Source organism: Narcine bancroftii, chromosome 3 (genome assembly GCF_036971445.1).
Source record: "Narcine bancroftii isolate sNarBan1 chromosome 3, sNarBan1.hap1, whole genome shotgun sequence".
Lineage (NCBI taxonomy): Eukaryota > Metazoa > Chordata > Chondrichthyes > Torpediniformes > Narcinidae > Narcine > Narcine bancroftii.
Window position 1 is genome coordinate 169,721,372 of NC_091471.1, and position 14,251 is coordinate 169,735,622.

Below are 14,251 nucleotides of genomic sequence, written 5' to 3' on the forward strand. Positions count from 1 at the left end.
TGGAAAGTATTCTTCGAGATGATCTATGTATAAATATCTAGAGAGACAGGGTCTGATCAGAAATTCTCAACAAGATTTTGTGCATGGAAGGTCATCTTTGACAAATCTTGCTGAATATTTTGAGAAGGTGACTAGGAATGTTGATGATCGTAGATGATGAATGTTGCCTATATGGATTTCAGTAAGGCCTTTGATAAGGTTCCACATGAAGGTTGGTAAAGAAAGTTCAGGCACTAGATATTAATTTTGAGATCGTCAAATGGGTTCAACAGTGGCTAGAAAGTAGATGCCAAAGTCATAGTGGAAAACTGTCTGTCAGGATGGAGGCTGGTAACAAGCGGTGTGCCTTAGGGATCGGTACTGAGTCCCTTGTTATTTGTCATTTACATTAATGATTTGGATGATGGGGTGGTAAACTGGATTAGTAAATATGCAGATGATACAAAGATAGGTGGAGTTGTGGATAGTGAAGAAGGTTTTCAGAGATTGCAGAAGGACTTCGACTGCTTAGAAGAGTGGGCTGAAAGATGGCAGATGGAGTTTAATAGTGAAAAATGTGAAATGCTTCATTTTGGGAAAAATGATCAAAACAGGACATGTGCAGTAAATGGGAGAGCACTGAAGAATGCAGAAGAACAGAAAGATCTAGGAATAACAATTCATTGTTGTTTGAAAGTGGAATCTCATGTGGATAGAGTGATGAAGAAAGCTTTTGGTATGCTGGCCTTTATGGATCAAAGCATAGAATATAGGAGTTGGGAAGTGACATTGAGATTATTCAAAGCATTGGTGAGGCCAAATTTAGAATACTGTGTTCAGTTCTGGTCACCAAATTATAGGAAGGATATCAATAAGTTAGAGCGAATGCTGAGAAGATTTACTAAAATGTTGCCTAGATTTCAGAATTTAGATTACAAAGAAAGATTGAGTAGACTGGATCTTTATTCATTGGAGTGTAGAAGGTTGAGGTGAGATTTAAAATTATGAGAGAGGTAGATAGAGTAGATGTGAATAGGTCCTTTCCCTTGAAGGTAGGTGAGATTCAAACAAGAGGTCACGTGTTAAGAGTTAGAGGGCATAAGTTTAGACCTAACATGAGGGGAAACTTCTTTACTCAGAGAGTGGCGGCTGAGTAGAATGACCTTGAGGTGGTTGCAGAAAAGTCAATTATATCACTTAAGGAAAAGTTGGATAGGTAAATGGATGAGAGGGGATTGGAGGGTTATGGATAGTGCAGGTAGGTGGGACTAGAGGAGATCATCTCGATCTAGAGGGGCCGAGATGGCCTGTTTCCATACTGTAATCAATACATGGTGTATTTGGTACTGTGGTAAGTATACTGATCGATTGCATCAAAGCCTGGTTTGGAAACTTGAACGCACAGGGATGTAGAGGGCTGCAGAAAGTAACAAATCTTCCTGTCCATCATTGGCTCCAACCTCCCATCCATTGAAGGCATCTATGTAAGGCTCTGCCTCAAGATGGCAGCCAACATCACAAAGGATCACCGTTTTGCTGGTCATGCTCTCTTGTTGCAGTCTTCAGGCAGAAGGTACAGCAGCCTGAAGAGCTATCAGGTTCTTGAACCTCCCCAAAATATTCTAACCATAAATGACTCGGGGAGCACCAAATAATCTGTCTGCAAACACGAACTACAAATGTAAATATTTATTTATCTAAGAATTTCAGTACATTGAACTTGTGTATATGACAAACTCTCAAATCATATGATATCACATTTTGTCTTTTTTTTTTGCAGTATCACTTATTTTATCTGTTGCAAATACCAACAGCTTCCCTGTGTTCCATGTACACACATTTTGGTATCTGATGGCTAAATCTTTCGTCAGTAAGAATGTGATTACGTGTGACATTCTCATTCCAGTCAGGTTGCAGTCAGAGGAAACTGCTCTAGCACCTCTGGCCCTCTGGAATCGTCACTGTGGGAACAAGCCCAGGGGGATGTAATTTTACCCTTTCAATAGCTACAACAGCTCACTTTGCAGCTGCAATAAGCCTCCCCTCATGCAATCAACCCTGTGCAACATGGCTGCACAACTTGCTTATGTTATTTAGCCTCACTTGTTTGTGTGGTTTAGGTCTGGACGTTCAGTGGGGTCTAGTTTGGTGACACCACTTTTCCTTCGGAGTCAGTAAGTGCATTCCCTCTGTGGACCTTCTAGGCTGAATGTTGCAATAACATTCAGAGTACAATGGATATGTCTGACCACCCCCTTCCCCCACCCCATCACGTGAATTGTGCAAGCAAAATAAACTCTCCCAGCAGGTTTGAGTCAAATTGACTACAATTAAACCCAATGGTGGAGGAGGAAATTGTTGAACATCGACATTGTTGAATTTTAACTTGCAAAACTTTTCCACGTGCCCCCCCAGGAAGGACACATTTTCTTCAAAACAACAGGCATGGGAGTGTGATGAAAAGTCGTTTCTCAGAGAAGAGTAAAAGCAATTATCAGAACGACAGTTCTTTTTGATCCTTGTCATTACATTGGCTACGAAAGGGAACATTTCAAGGCCTGACGATGACACTAAACAAGGAAATACTCTCCTCAGGTGAAATTAGATGACAGATTTCAAAATAAAGGGATTCCAGTATTAGGAGCGAACATTTCCAGAGGGCATGGACTACGAGTGATTGGCAAAAAGAAGCAGTAGAGAGTCGAGCAGCAATTGACTGAGTGTGACATCAGAGAGTTCTGGGGGGAATCTATTCCAAACACTACACTCCTATCAATCAGATGGATACGTTCAATGTGACATGCTGGTGCCTCACTGTGCCTGTGATCTGGGCTGAATCTTGATCTCTGCTGTTGCCTGGGTGGATTTTGCATGTTCTCATCATGACCGAGCATGCTTCCACTGTGTGCTCTGCTTTCCTCCCAAAGGCAGGTAGATTGATGGGTTAATTGGTCACACAAAATTTCCACTAGAGTGGTCGAATCTGGAGACAATTGATGATAAAGTAGGGAGAATATCCGTGGGGGTATAGAGCTGCTCTGTGATCGATTTGATGGGCTAAATGGCTGTCCTGTCTATTAGTTCAAATGTGAGATGATGTGATTTTATGAAGAAAATATGAACACATCCTCCAGGATTGAGGATTTCCTTTGACAGGCTGTTGTTCACAAAGGAAAAGAGGTATAAGTTGGTACCTATTGGTGGATTACATTACAGAAGCCCACTAGTTGAAGTATCAATGGGATGCCCCATGTCAAATCTGATGCAGGCTGCGGCAAATTCACAAATTTTTTCACTTTTATTCCCATTGTTATTTTTTAGTATCCACTTCAACCACACATTGTGATCCCTACCAATTGCTCGTTATAGGCATGGTTTGCGTAGTAAGTGCAATGCTGCTACAGCACCACTGACCTAGGTTCAAACCCAGTGCTGTCTTTAAGGAGTTTTTGAGTATTCCAATTTCATCCCACCCTTCAAAATATATGGGGGTTGCAGGTTAATTGGATGTATTTGGGGCAGCATGGGCTCATGGGCTGGAAGGGCCTATTACCATGTGTGGGAGATAAATTGGGGCAGGTTTTTTAGTGTAGGTCACATACAAACACTTTAAAACAGATCTTATTTAAAATCTGGAGCTCTGCTAATGCTAGACATGTCGGCTCCAGAGCCTTTTCAAAAGCTTTGGAGAGTGCCCAAAAGACTTCACAAATGGATTGTTGTTTCCAAAACATCAACAGATGAAAGAATTCATCAGAGCCGCAGGCTGTCTGGAATGGAACTTGCTGTATTATGAGGGTTATGTGGTTTTTCAAGCAGAGAGAGTAAAACAGGCTTTGTGTGTGTATATGTGTGTGTGTGTGAGAGAGAGAGAGATCAGTTCTCCAGTGCTACAGTCAGCAGCAGCAGCTGGGACTGGAACAGGACAAGCTGGCACGCTTGTGGAAAAACCCCATTTTGAAGATGGGTTGTGAGTGCTTAGTTCAGCCTGGTCAAAGCCCTTGCTTTTCATGCAAGAGGAGAGGACTGGCTGCCTAATGTTTCACTTGAAATAAGAGAAACAAAAAGGAACTCTGTGGTGACCTGAAAGAAAGAGATTATCATCTGGAAAACCCTGACGGGGCAAGTTTCTTCAGCAAGATATTGATGTGGCTGGTTATAAGGAATCAGTTGTGGGTGTCCAGTGTACAACAAACCTCTCTTTGAAAACTGACAAGAACCTTCCTGAGCGGTAACCATTTACCTTTCAAGCACCAAAGCCTGGTAAAATTAATAAATGATAAATTCTGGGCACAGTATAAGAATTGCCTGCAACCAGTAAACTTGGAGAAATGAGAAATGAGATTGGATTGTAAATTAAAGAACTTTCCTGAACTTGCACACACATTACATATAAGTGTGCTGAGAATTAGAAGGGAGTTAGGTTAGTTAGTTAATAGTAATAGGTTAGAGTTTGATCCTGTTTTCATGTTTAAAGATAATTAAAGGCAACTTTTTTAACCATTTGTCTTGGTGAATATCTATTGCTGCTGGGTTTTGGGGTCTTTTGGGCTCGTAACACATGCTGTATGTTTACATTTAAATTTAAATCTAATTTAAATTTAAATTAAATGTTAAACCATAGTCTTATTGACTCATAGAGTGCTACAGCATGGAGGTGCTGAATAAGTTGGCATTCTGAGTAGTCCCACACTCTTGCATTTGGCCCATCCCTTCTCAACCCTTCCTATCCATGAAGCTGTCCAAATGAATTTTGAATGTCGTAATTGTATTCACTTCTATAGCCTCCTCTGACAGCTTGTTCCACACATGAAATAAATTCCCTTCAGGCCACTCTTAAATCTCTCCCCTCTCAATTAAACCTCTGCCCTCTAGTTCTGGAATCATCTACCCTGGGAAAAATAATGCAAGCATTCACTTTATCCATGCTTATGACATTATAAGTATCTATTTGGTTGGCCTCCTGTTCTCCCTTGAATAAAGACCCTGCCAAAGCAACCTCTCCATATAATTCAAGCCTTCCAGTCTCTCCAACCTCAAGCTTCTCCATCAGCCCCTGCTGCAACAGGACACACAATGCATCCAGACCACAGTTAAGTTTGTCCAGTATCATTTATTTTTTATCCATTGCTTATTCTTTAAATATTTCCCTCCAAATGTTTTGTATACATTTATCAGGATGAAAACACATTTAAACCAGTTCGTGTGTTGTGTGATTTAAAAAAAAATATTTTATTTTAATATTTCCAAGACTTGTATAGAACATTTTTAGATACATCATATAAATAGCATTTTAATATTACAGAGTCTCAGACGATTGCCTAAATCTCATTCCCCACCCCCCCCACCAACTGTTAACATTAAAAAGTGTTTTGTGATTGATAGCAGCATCTCATTAATCTGCAAAGGGTCCACTTTGAAACCACAGTTCTGAGATCTGCCAACTTTGTGTGATATCCACCAGAATCTAGAATATTTTAAAAATCACCAAAATAGCCAATGTTCTGTCATCTAGAATCTCTTCCTCCATGCTTCTTTCTGGATTGCTCACAAGTTGCCAGTCCTGCTTATTTACAATTTTCATTGTTCCATGATGGCTTTGCTCAAGACTCTGGAATTTGTTCCATAACTCTTTCCACCTACCTCGCTCCAACTCATTTCATATGGCACAAGATCAATTTTTAAAAAATTCTTAATTTTTAAAGTTTCTTTAATGCTAGAAGTCCTTTCCTGCTCATGGAAATCATGCCTCCTAATTACATCCAACTCACCTAACCACCCTGTACATTTGTACAAACTCCTTATGACAGTGCTAGATGGCGGCACCAGGTACACAATCATTTATCCAGAACCTTTGGGGGACAGTGTGTTCCAAATTCTGGATTTTTCCGAATTTCGGAAAGCCAGATTTAAGACCACCTGAATTGTGCTGCCGAATCCACCCCCTACCCCTTCCAGTTGTGCTGTTTCTGTCTTCTCCCCCCCCCCCCCCCGACACCCACGCAACTCGCACTTCCGGTTTCCTCCGCCAGACTCACACTGCCAATCTCCCCTCCCCTTGCCCGCCCGACTCGCGCTGCTGTCTCTCTCCCCCACTTGCCGGATTTTGGAGCTTTCCAGATTTTAGATGTCTGGATAAAGGATTGTGTACCTGTAATAGCATCGTGTTAACCATGCCACCCATTTGATAATAATACTAATTCCAACTTAGCATGCTTTAATTTGTAAAAGAAACTAAATAAAGTTGTTATAATTTATTGAAATTCCAATGAAAATGAAATATAGCAAATGAGTCACAGTTCACCTGCATTGTAATGAAACCAACTGCTCATAAAGATTTGACTGTTAATATTTTCATGTACATTAGAAATCTCAGTTCCTCACAGAGGATAGTTTTAGTTTATTGTTCATAACTTAAGTGTAGGGTCAATGAAATGTTGAAATCTTCTACAGTGGAGTCTCAGCAGCGTTGACAACAATTTTCTTTGAGAATGTGTTTCTAATGCAATAAATTGGCCCTTGACTCTACAGAGGAATGTAACAAGACAAACAATTCTTGAATTGAGGAATGTTGGATTCTTGTGAGTTTGAGGGCTGAAGAGATTGAGAGGGAGAAGTGAAGAAGGGGATATGCTCCTCAGTAGTGAAGATAATATAATCTGTGTGGACATTGAAAGGTGAGTTTCAGCTGGAATAAGTTCATCATAAGTGCCTGACTAATTAAGGATACTCCTTGTCCATCACAGGTGTTTAAAAGGCAAGGTAAAGATCCCTTACAAGAGTGTTCACTGAAATATTACATTTATATTCAATTCTCCTTGGAGGCCTTCTTACTTCAATGTACTTTAATAGAAAAATGCACAAATCTTGGTCCTGATTTTTATCCAGCTGTTTCTGTAGCTTATCCTCATACAAGCACAGAACTCTGCTCAGCTGTGATCGTTTGAAAATAACAACCAAGATCTTGTCTAGACTCATGTGCAAATATTGAAGTGAAAGTGCATTAATTTCTGTCATGGACCTGTCTCCTTTATGATCTGTCACTATTCTGAGCATTGGAATTATGGATCTATTTTTAATATAATTTCTTAACTATTCTACATTTCCCTTGTGTCACTGATTACTGCTTTCCTGATTGAATCTTGCCTGAATACAGCTATCAGAACCTCAATTTACAGAGCTAAATGGTCAGATAATGTTTTCGAGAGATGACAGTTTGATGCAATTTTCTTGTCCATGTTATTCTAAATTGTAATGGTCTATATTTTTTGATCTTCATAAAGTTCTTCCAATTAATTGTACGCTTTTCCTTCATACTTTTCTTCATCTGTTAGTTTTTTAAAAATCGTACTATTGTATCTTTAAAGCTATAAAATAACTCGAGGTGATGCATATTATTGTTAGTAAATTAAAATTGATTGAGTTATATATGGGCACATTAACAGTGATGACCAAAAGCTTGGCCAATATGGTTGGTTTTACAAAGAAGCTAAAGAAGGCAGGAAGGAAACAGTTGGAGAGGTTAAGAGAGGAAAATGCAGAGCTTAACAGCAGAAGGTATGGTTCCTTATGATTGGACAATTGTGAGGATGTTTAAAAAAACCTGATATGGAGAAGGGCATAACAACATCACTAGATATAGGAGCAGAAGTAGGCCCATTGGTTCATCGATCTGCTCCGCCATTCTAATCATGAGCTGATCCATCCTCCCACTCAGCCCCACTCCTGGGTAATCTACCCATAACTCTTGAAGCCCTGACTAATCAAATACCTGTCAAGCTCTACCTTAAATACACCCAACAACCTCACTCCCCAGCTACCTGTGGCAACAGGTTCCAGAGATTCGCGTCTCTCTGACTAAATAAATCATTCCACATCTCTATTTTAAATTGACACCCTTTTATCCTGAAGTTGTGCTCTCTTGTCCTAGACTCCCACACCATGGGAAACATCCTTTCCAGATCTACTCTGTTCAGGCCTTTCAGCATTCAAAATGCCTCTGAGGATCCCCCTAATCATTCTGTACTCCAGCAAGTACTGTCCAAGAGCAGCCAATCATTCCTTATTTACTAACTTTCATTCCTGGTATCATTTTAGTCAATCTTCTCTGAACCTTTTCCAACATCAGCACGTCTTTTCTTAAATAAAGTGCTCAAAACAGTACATAGTACTTCAAGTGAGGTCTCACCAGTGGTTATAGAGTCACAACATTACATTCCTGCTATTCCTTTAGAAATAAATGCCACCTTCTTCATAACTGACTCACCCATGAGGCTAAACTTTAGGGTTCTCTGCACGAGGAGTCCCAGGTTCTTTTGCACCTCAAAATTTTAAATTTTCTCCTTATCTAAATAATAGTCTGCCTGCCTATTTCTTCCACCAAAATGCATGACCCTACACTTTTCAACATTGTATTTCATTTGCCACCTCTTTGCCCCTTCTCCTAATCTATCTAGGACTCTCTGCAGCCTTTTTGTATCCTATGCAACACTTGCCCTACCACCTATTTTGGAATAATCTGCAAATTTAGACACAAATCCACCTATTGCATTATCCAAACCATTTATATACAACGTAAAAAGAAATGGCCCCAATACAGTGGAACACCACTGGTAACCAGTAGCCTACCAGAATAGGATCCCTTTATTCCTTCTCTCTGCTTCCTGATGATCAACTAATGCTCTAGCCATGCTGGTATCTTTCCTGTAATTCCATGGGTTCTCATCTTGTTTACCAGCATTACATGTGGCACCTTGTTGAAGGCCTTTTGAAAGTCCAAATACACAACATCCACTGCATCTCCCATCTATCCTACTTGTAATCTCTTCAAAAAATTTCAATTGGTTTGTCAGGCAGGATTTTCCTTTAAGGAAACTATACTGACTTGGGCCTCTCTTTTCGTGCATCTCCAGGTATCTGTAACCTCCTCCTTGACAATTGACTCTAACATATTCCCAACCACTGGCGTCAGGCTAATAGGTCTACAATTTTGTTTCTGCTGCTCGCTCCCTTCTTAAACAATGGAGTGACAGTCATGATCCTCCAGTCCACTGGAACCATGCAAGTATCCATTGATTGCTGGAAGATCAATACCAATGTTTCCACAGTCTCTACAGCTACCTCATTCAAAACCCAATGGTGCATTTCATCTAGACAGAGAGACTTATCTGCCCTTAGACCACTTAGCTTAGGACCAAGTACCATCTCTCTTGTGATCATGACGGCACTCACTTCTCTTTCCAGAGAGTCATGAGAGTCCAATATGTTACTAATGTCTTCCACCGTGGAGACTGTTAGGTCTGCTTTGTTCGAGAATGAGTGAGTCAGACACCAGACTGAGTCGAAATCAAGGTTCTTTATTACCGGATTGTAACACTTGCAACTAACAGTGTTAGGTGGAGAAGGCGCATTCTCCCGATATCAGCAAGTGGTGTTTTTTTTTATACCTCAGGACACGCACTTAGTAAATTATCATACCATTACATTGTCCAATGAATAAGCTGTTGCTACCCTTCTCTGTTAGTCTGCTGCACATCATCTTGTTATTGCCACACTTATCTTGAGCGTACAAGGTCACACCTGCATCCTGTTACTCCTTAGTACTGGGTGACTCCTTCTCCGGTCCCAACTCATGATGTTTTTACCTTACAAGACTGATGCAAAATATTCATTCAGTTCCTCTGCCTTCTCCTTGTTTCCCATTACAATTTCTCCATCATCATTTTCTGTTGGACCTCTGCCTAATTTGGTCACTCATTTAATATATATAAAGCTTTTAGTATCCTCTTTAATATTATTTGCTAACCTCCTTTCATAATTCAGCTTTTGTATCCAAATTACCTTCTTAGTTGTCTTCTTCAAGCTTTTAGAAGTTTCCCAGTCCTCTATCTCCCCACTAAATTTTGCTTCCTTGTTTGCCCTCTCTTTGGCTTTTGATTTGGCTTTAACTTCCTTCATCAGCCACAATCGTCTTATTTTTATCAATAACAATTTTCCTTCTTTTTGGTATGTACCTGTCCTGCGCTTTCCTCATTTCTTGCATAAACTCCAGCCATTGATGATCTGCTGCCTTCCCCATTAGTGTGCTTTTCCATTCGACTTCGGCCAGATCCTCTCTCATGCGACTGTAATTTCCTTTTCTCCACTGAAATACCGACACACTGACATTTGAAAAGGATAGGCTAGAGTTCAAAGTGATCTCAATCATATTGTGACCACTGCTTCCTAAAGTTTCCTTTACCTTAAGAGCTCTCACCACCTCTAATTACCTTAAACTCTCCAATCACCCCTGGTTCATTACACAATTCTCAATCCAGAACAGCTGATCTCCTGCTGGGCTCATCAACAAACTGCTCCAAAATCCATCCCGCAGGCATTCCACAAACTCTCTCTCCTGAGATCCCGTACCAACCTGACTTTCCTGATCTACTTTGATGTTAAAATCCCCCATGATTGGAAGCAAGGAGCCGGTGATGAAAAAGGGGGACTGTTCAAATTAGAAAACCGGAATCAGAATTTTAGTTTATTCCTTCTTTTTAGATGGGCTGACATTGATGTTGGAGCAGTAAAATAAAATGAACATTTAAAATCAAGCTGAGTTGAAACCAGAGTGTAAGCAAATTTAAGATTATGCAGAAATGAAAAGCTGAATCTTTTATTCAATCCCTTTTGCCAACTGTTGACACATTCTGTTCTGCTCCTGATCCCAAAAGGTATCTTGCGTCAAAGGGCACGGCATAGTGACCATTCATTTTCTTATTGGCCTGCTTCTGTTTCATTGTCTTGTGAATCTTGTGAACTTTCATAGTGTATTTAATTGGGATTTTCTTTTCAGATACACAAAGCTGACAGCGATTCAAGATTCACATGGTGTTACTGAGACTGGAGGGCTTGAGTAAAATTGCTGTGGCAATTTTTCCATGGAGTGTGGGAAGATGAGGGGTGACCTTACAGATTTATCCTTCAGCTTCGTATGCCACAGGAAGCTTTGTCAGAGAGTCAAGAAGGTTCATTCACTTGCTGTCCAAGGTAAGGTAATAAACTGGATTTGACTTTGGCTTTATGGGAGTGGTGGTGGATGTTTACCCCTTAGACTGGAGGCCTGTGACTTGTGGTGTGCCTCATGTATCATTGCTGGGTCCATTGTTGTTTGTCATCTATATCAATGATCTGGACAATAGGATATCCAAGATGGAAGTGAGGGACTTTTAAGGTGATCCAAGAGATCCCCAAGGAAAAGGGAATAAAGGACAATAAAAGAAGATCCTCTAAAATAAAAAAGAACCCCAAAGCAAAGAAGACAATATGAATAGAAGAAACGGTGGGATGGAAAAGAAAAATGAAGATGGGAAAGAGAATGAAGTACTTAGAAGGAGGAAAAGGCTCACCTCATGGTGAAGGTGGAGAGGCCAATCCTGGGCCTAATAAGACATCGGTGGAGGCAGCGACAGTGGAGCCCTGGAACTACCCAAGAGAAGCAGACTCGACTGGAAGGATGAGAGAAGATGCTTCTGAAAAGTTTTGACATGGTTGGGGGGGGGGGGCGCGGGGAAAGGACATGAACAAGGTGGCAGGAATGCTGGCAAGCACTTGTAACAAGGTGGCAAAGGTCCGAGGATGATGGGAGCAACCAGGGCTCATGGAAGAGACAGCAGCGGTAGCAATGGCAATGAAAGGGAAGTTGCGGACTACTAGAGGGAAGAGACATTTACTAGGTAAGGAAGGTCTAAGCGAGGGCCAAGAGGAGTCCACAGTCGAGGCAGCATCAGATGGAAGAGGCGTTAGGCCTGACAGGTGAAGGGAACAACGTGACTGGGAAGGCGTGGGGACCCGATGGAGAATGGAGAAGAAAGGAGGCAAGGGCATCACCAGTTCAACAAGTTCTGATGAAGGAGAAGGAAAAGGAACAAAGAAGGACTGTGAGAAGACAAAGGCAGTGGATAAGGAGACAGAGAGATCAGTGCCCACCACCAGGGACATTATGGAAGCTATTCAAAAAAATGCAAAAAAACATTAAAAACACTGATGGTGGGCTAGAATTTAATTAAAGACAAGTTAGATAATTTAACTGAAAGGCTAATGGTGACAGAAGATAGACTAGATAGGGTGAAGAGAATTAGAAAGGAGGGAGAGTGAGGTGGATGTGTGGATAAGAGAAAGGTTAAAAAAATGGTGAAAATTGACTCATTAGAAAATTATAGCAGGAGAAATTATATAAAGATGGTGGAGGTGAAGGAGCGTGCAGAGGGGAGAGACCCAGTGGGATTCTATAGAAAAAATTGATCCCAGTAGTACTGGGGAGGGACAAAATTGGGGATAAGTTGGAAATAGAAAGAGCCCATTGGTCTCTCCCCTTCCTCCAACACCCATAACCCCCGCCCCACCCCGGACCCAGATCATAGACCTTGTTATGTCCTGGTCAAGGTCCTTCACTACCAGGACAGGGAGTAAATTTTATGGGTGGCAGCAAGCAGAGTGAAGGAGTGGGGGGGGGGGAAGCTGAATATGAGGGGGATAAAGGTCCTCTTTATCTCGGATATTATCGCAGCACTATTAAGGAGCAGGAAGGAATTTGACCAAGTTTTTTTTTTAAATTGAAAGCATAAGGGGATAGGTTTCATCCTCTTTTACCCTGCAATTTTAAAAATAAACCCAGGAGGGGAGAGAAGCTTCTTCGTGGATGCTGGAGAGGAAATTAATTATGTTAAAAACTTGCTGCCCTCTCAGGAGTAAATGTAAATATAAATGGGAAAAAATTAAAGGGATGATGAGTTGTATATACTCTAAATGATAAGAACATAGAGGAGAATGCTTTATTGTTGTATTGTTAGAGATATAAATGTCAAAATTAAATAAAGAAATAATATGGGGAGCTCTGAGAAGGGGAAGAAACAGAATAAGAGGTAAATGTTGCTGTTGAGAAAACCAGAATTTTGTCACTTCATTAGAGCTCAGATGGAATTGTTCCATGAGGTGAGCTGTCCCTCTACTGATAATAACTTCCTAATATGGGACATACTGGAGGCTTATTTAAGGGGCCAGATAATTGGATAAACCAAAGGTATTAAAAAAAGGGGCATGTGAAAGAGTTCAATAGTTTGGAACAGGAAGTAGCCCAATTGGAAATAAGACTATCAAAGAGCAGGTTCACAAGAAAAATACAGGAAATTAATGAAGATAAATCTCAAATATAATACACTGTAAATGTATAAGACTGAAATGTTGACCTTAAGATCTAGGCAACAGTTTTACAAGCTGGGGGAGAGGGCCCATAACATCTTGTCCTGGCAGGTGAGGGCAGAAGAGGTCTCAAGAAAAATCTATGTGATTCAAATGGGGGAAAAGCAAGATTTCCACATAAACCAAAGGAAATAAACAAAACAGTTCTATAAAGAGCTGTATAAATCAGAGTTGGGGGAGATCCTACCAAAATTGATGCTTTCTTTTGAACTAACAAATTTGGATAAGAAAGTGCGAGAGGGACTGAGTCCGCCTTTCTCTAAAGAGGAGATTGCATGGACTCTGAGTTCTTTTCAGGCTGTCAAATTACTGGGGGAGAATGGTTTCCATGCTGATCTCTTAATGCCCCTTCTTATGAAGGTGGTGGATCAGGCGGCAGAGACCCATCTCGTTATTGAATACAGATGATAAAATCATTGCAAAAGCATTGGCCAATAGTTTGGCAGAATATTTGCCAAAATTAATGAATCCAGACCAAGCTGGATTTGCAGAAAGGGGAAATTCAGCAAATAACTTAGCTCGATTGCATAATATAGTACATCTGGCACACCCAAGGGTGGATCTAGGAGTGGCCATAGCTCTGGATGTGGAGAAGCCCTTTAAATATTGGAATGGGACTTTTTGTTCAGGGTACTATAAACCCCAAGAAAGAAATTATTATGAATCGGTAGATGTCTCCAGTATTCCCACTGAGCAGTTCCAGTAGGCAGGGCTGCCCATTGTCCCCTGCGCTGCTCATACTGCCATTTGACCCACTGGCAGAAGCCATTTTGGGGGGATTCAGACATACAGGGGTACAGACATACCGGTGTACAGGGTGGGCCAGGTGTTAGAATATTTGACAGACCCCCAGGAAGGTTATTGGCCAGGCTGGAGGATTATGGGAAGGTCTCAGGGTATAAGGTAAATCTGGACAAAAGTGCGATCATGCCTTTGACAAATGGGGATTATAGACAATATCAACAGAGAAGCCAAATTAAATGACCGTAAGAAGGCATTAAATATCTGGGGATTAAAGTAGACAAAGATTTAT

The 14,251-nt window shown here is 40.8% G+C and overlaps 1 long non-coding RNA gene across 2 annotated transcripts in view; it reads left to right on the plus strand.

Moving 5' to 3' along the window:
• LOC138756287 (uncharacterized) overlaps positions 1-14,251 on the plus strand; it is a 325,157-nt gene that overhangs the window by 39,113 nt on the left and 271,793 nt on the right. For both annotated transcript variants that reach the window (XR_011352951.1, XR_011352950.1), the window contains exon 3: positions 10,814-11,007. This is a non-coding gene — a long non-coding RNA (uncharacterized lncRNA). The remainder of the gene's footprint in view (positions 1-10,813; positions 11,008-14,251) is intronic.